Source organism: Zingiber officinale, chromosome 6A, assembly GCF_018446385.1.
Source record: "Zingiber officinale cultivar Zhangliang chromosome 6A, Zo_v1.1, whole genome shotgun sequence".
Taxonomy (NCBI): domain Eukaryota; kingdom Viridiplantae; phylum Streptophyta; class Magnoliopsida; order Zingiberales; family Zingiberaceae; genus Zingiber; species Zingiber officinale.
The window spans coordinates 130,033,206-130,038,287 of NC_055997.1; positions in this window are offsets into that span (position 1 = coordinate 130,033,206).

Consider the following 5,082-nt stretch of genomic DNA (forward strand, 5'->3'; position numbering starts at 1 on the left):
TCGTCTCTCGATATTTAACGTCGGAGCTCGACGGTCTTCCGCTCGGAGGGTTTATAGACGCCGGCTCGTCTCTCGATATTTAACGTCGGAGCTCGACGGTCTTCCGCTCGGAGGGTTTATAGATGCCGGCTCGTCTCTCGATATTTAACGTCGGAGCTCAACGGCCTTTTTAAGGCTAACTTTAATACCGCCGCTTGGTGAACACATTAGCCGTCCTTTGAATTAATTTTGCTTCCTGCATTACAAGGGCATGGGCGACTAGAATATATACAAAAATAAGTTACATCAGTGCACCTTTCACCCAACCCGATAAGGCTGGAGATGATTTGTGCTCCAAGGTCGGTCCAGCTGCCGCCCGTCTTCATCCTCCAAATAGTAAGCGCCCGAGCAGAGCTTTTCGATAACCTTGAAGGGGCCCGCCCAGGGAGCTTCCAGCTTGCCGACATCGCCGACCGGCTTGACTTTCTTCCAGACAAGGTTGCCGACCTGGAATGATATGGGGATTACGCGCCTGTTGTAGTTTTGCTTCATCCGTTGACGATACGCCATCAGTCGGACGGACGCCTTGGCTCTTTCTTCTTCGACCAAATCCAGCTCCATGTTCCTTCGCTCGGCGTTGTCCTCATCATAATTTTGGATCCGAGCGGACTAAACTCCAACTTCGACAGGAATAATCGCTTCGCCGCCATACACCAAATGGAAGGGCGTGACGCCAGTTCCTTCTTTCGGGGTCGTTCGGATGGCCCATAAGACGCCTGGCACCTCATCCACCCAGCTTCCTCCCATATGGTCGAGCCGAGCGTGCAAAATACGAAGGATTTCCCGATTGGCTACTTCGGCTTGACCATTGCTTTGGGGATATGCCACGGACGTGAAGTGTTGCTCGATGCCATAGCTTTTGCACCAATCTTCGAGTAACTTTCCTGTGAATTGCCGTCCATTATCGGAAATAAGTCGACGGGGGCTGCCGAACCGACAGATGATGTTTTGCCAAATAAATTTCTTGACCATCTGTTCGGTGATCTTGGCTAGCGGCTCGGCTTCCACCCACTTGGAAAAATAATCAACCGCCACCAATAAAAATTTCCGCTGTCCGGTCGTCATAGGAAACGGCCCCACAATATCCATTCCCCATTGGTCGAACGGACAAGACACAGTAGCGGCCTTCATTTCTTCCGCCGGTCGGTGAGAGAAATTATGATACCTTTGACAAGAAAGGCACGTCGCGACGGTCCGAGCGACGTCTGCTTGTAAAGTTGGCCAGAAGTATCCGGCCAGCAGTATCTTTTTAGCTAGCGATCGCCCGCCCGGATGTCCCCCGCACGATCCTTGATGCACTTCTTGGAGGATGTATGCTGCATCTTCTGAACTCACGTATTTCAGAAGCGGGCGGGAGAAAGCCTTCTTGTATAGTTGATCTCCAATGAGCATGAACCGACCGGCTCTTCTCCTTATTAGCTGGGCCTCATCCCGATCGGTCGGCCCCTCACCCGAGCGGAGAAACTCCATGATGGGTGTCCTCCAGTCGCTTGGAAACGTGAGACCCTCCATACGGTCGACGTGCGCCACCAACAATACTTGTTCAATTGGCTGTTGAATGGCGACCGGCGTTATTGAGCTCGCGAGTTTGGCTAACTCATCGGCCGCTTGATTTTCTGCTCTGGGTATCTTCTGGACAATGACTTCTCTAAAATTGACTTTAAGCTTCTCAAAGGCTTCAGCGTAGAGCTTGAGCCGAGCACTGTTGATTTCGAATGTACCAGAGAGCTGCTGAGCGGCCAACTGTGAATCAGAATGAAGCGTTACCCGACCGGCTCCCACATGCCGTGCTGCTTGCAAGCCGGCTATGAGGGCCTCATACTCTGCTTCATTGTTTGTAGCTTTATAATCCAGCCGGATGGATAAGTGCATCTTTTCTTCTTGAGGGGAGAGCAACAATATTCCTATCCCGCTTCCAAGCCGAGTGGATGATCCGTCCACAAATATTTTTCACATAGCTTCCGGCTCTGAATTCTGTACCCCAGTCACAAAATCTGCCAAGGACTGCGCTTTGATTGCCGAGCGGGGTTGGTATTGGATGTCAAATTCACTTAACTCCGTCATCCATTTGATGAGCCGCCCGGACGCTTCTGGATTCAGTAATACACGCCTGAGCGGGCTATTGGTTTTGACAATGACGAAGGCGCCGAGCGGCGAGGACCAGAGCAAAAGCCAGCTTCTCGAGCCCAGTGTAGCGAGATTCAGCATCTTTTAAAATATGACTAAGAAAATACACAGGCTCCTCTCCGCTCGCCCTTACTAGTGCCGAGCCGATTGCCTGCTCGGTCGAAAATAGGTAGATACAAAGTGACTCACCTGCAGCTGGCTTAGCTAACACCGGGAGAGAGTTCAGATATGCTTTCAAATCTTCAAACGCCCGGTCGCATTCTTCGTTCCCGTGAAACTTGGTGGCCTTGCTCAAGATTTTGAAAAAAGGAAGGCTCCGGTCGGCAGTTTTGGAGATGAACCTGGACAGAGCCGTTATCCGACCGGTCAAACGTTGCACTTCCCTCGTACTTCTTGGAGGCGGCATGTCTTGTAGAGCTTTCACCTTACTGGGATTTGCTTTGATACCCCGCTCAGTCACTATATAACCCAAGAACCGTCCTCCTTTTACTCCGAACAGACACTTCTGGGGATTTAGTTTAACGTCATACCTCCTCAGTGTTCGGAAAGTCTCCTCCATGTCTTCCAAAAGATCGGCCGCTCGGACGGATTTGATGAGAATGTCGTCCATGTATACTTCTAGATTCCGCCCGATCTGCTCTTTGAACACTTTGTTCATCAAGCGCTGATACGTGGCTCCCGCGTTCTTCAATCCAAACGGCATCACCTTATAGCAATAGGTGTCGTCGGCTGTAACGAAGCTAACTTTTTCTTGATCTTCACGGGCGAGCGGCACTTGATGATAACCTTGGTAAGCGTCGAGCATACATATTAATTCGCAGCCGGCCGTAGAGTCCACTAGCTGATCTATCCGGGGCACAGGATAAAAGTCTTTCGGGCAAGCTTTGTTGAGATCCCGAAAATCTATGCATACTCTCCACTTGTTGCCCGGCTTGGAGACTAATACTACGTTAGCCAGCCAGCTCGGGAACTGCACCTCGCGTATATGGTCGGCCTCCAGAAGCTTCTCAACTTCCGCCCGGATGATGGCATTCTGTTCGGCGCTGAAATCCCTTTTTCTCTGCTTCACTGGCCGAGCGTCCGGTCGGACATGTAGCTCGTGCTGCGCTATGCTCGGCGAAATTCCGGGCAGTTCGTGCGTCGACCAGACGAATACATCACAGTTTCTCTGGAGGCATTTGATCACCTCCTCTTTCTGGTTAGCCTCCAGATCAGACGCAATGAAGGTCGTGATCTCCGATCGGGTCGAGTGAACCTGCACTTCCTCTTTCTCTTCATAAATCAGAGAGGGTGGATTTTCAGTGATGGCATTTACCTCGATCCGGGGCGTCTTTCGAGCGGAATTGGCTTCTGCTCGGACCATCTTGACGTAGCATCGCCGAGCTGCCAGTTGATCTCCCCGTACTTCTCCCACTTTATCATCCACGGGGAACTTGATCTTCTGGTGGAAGGTGGAGACAGTCGCTCGGAACTCGCTAAGCGTCGGTCGTCCCAAAATGACGTTGTATGATGAGGGCGAAACGACCACCACGAAGTTTGCTGTCCTCATCCTCCTGAGCGGCTCTTCTCCAAGAGAAATAGTCAGCCGGATCTGTCCAACCAGTAGGACTTCATTGCCCGTGAACCCGTAGAGGGGGGTTGTCATGGGCAGCAGCTCGGCTCGGTCAATTTATAGTTGATCGAATGCCTTTTTAAATATGATGTTGACCGAGCTTCCTGTGTCAATAAATACGCGGTGAATAGTGTAGTTAGCTATTACCGCTTTGATGAGCAGAGCGTCGTCGTGGGGCACTTCAACTCCTTCCAAGTCCCCGGGCCCGAAACTGATTTCGGGTCCGCTCGCCCGCTCTTGGCTGCAGCCGACTGCATGGATTTGGAGCTGCCGGACGCTCGCCTTCCTTGTTCGGTTAGAGTCACCTCCGGTCGGCCCGCCTGCTATAATGCTGATCTCGCCCCTAGAAATGTTGCTTCTATTCTCTTCCTCCCGGACGGACGGTCTAGGCCGTTCTCTAGACATCCGAGGATTGTCTTCACGCCTCGGTGTATGCTACCGCTCGGGAGTTTGCCTTTGCCGCCTGTCGGGTATTGTCCGCTCGGCTATACGAGGCCTCTGTCGCCTATCAGAAGATGGTGATCTACGACCACCACTCCGGGGAACAGGATGGGCGATCAGGGGAAGACTCCGGCAATCTCTGGTATTGTGCGTGTCCGTCCGGTGGAATGAGCAGAACATGGGAGTCCATTTCTTCTTTGACTTGGGCCGCTCGGCTGGTACTTCCTGCATGTGGGACCTCACATGGGGGGAGCGGATTGCTTCGGCCCTCGGTCCTCTTGGTGGTTGATGAGCAGTGTGAGGCTTCCGCTCGGCAAGGGGAGCCCGATCAGTTGGCGTTTCCTTTCTTCGAGCCGCTTGGGCTTCCTCCACGTTGATGTACTCGTTGGCTCGGTGTAGCATATGGTCATAGTCTCGAGGCGGCTTCCGAACGAGCGAGCGGAAGAAGTCCCCGTCCACGAGGCCTTGTGTAAATGCGTTCATCATTGTCTCTGAGGTGGCCGTTGGAATGTCCATGGCCACCTGATTGAACCGCTGGATATAAGCTCTGAGCGGCTCTCTAGGCTCTTGTTTGATGGCGAACATGCTCACGCTAGTTTTCTGGTAGCGCCGACTGCTGGCAAAGTGGTGGAGGAAGGTCGTTCGGAAGTCTTTGAAGCTGGTGATGGATCCATCCGGCAGCCTCCGAAACCACCGTTGAGCCGATCCCGAGAGGGTGGTAAGAAAAACTCGACACTTTACCCCATCGGTATATTGGTGAAGGGTAGCAGTGTTATCGAATTTACCCAAATGATCGTCTGGATCTGTGGTTCCATTGTATTCGCCGATCGTCGGAGGCACATAGTGCTTGGGCAGAGGGTCTC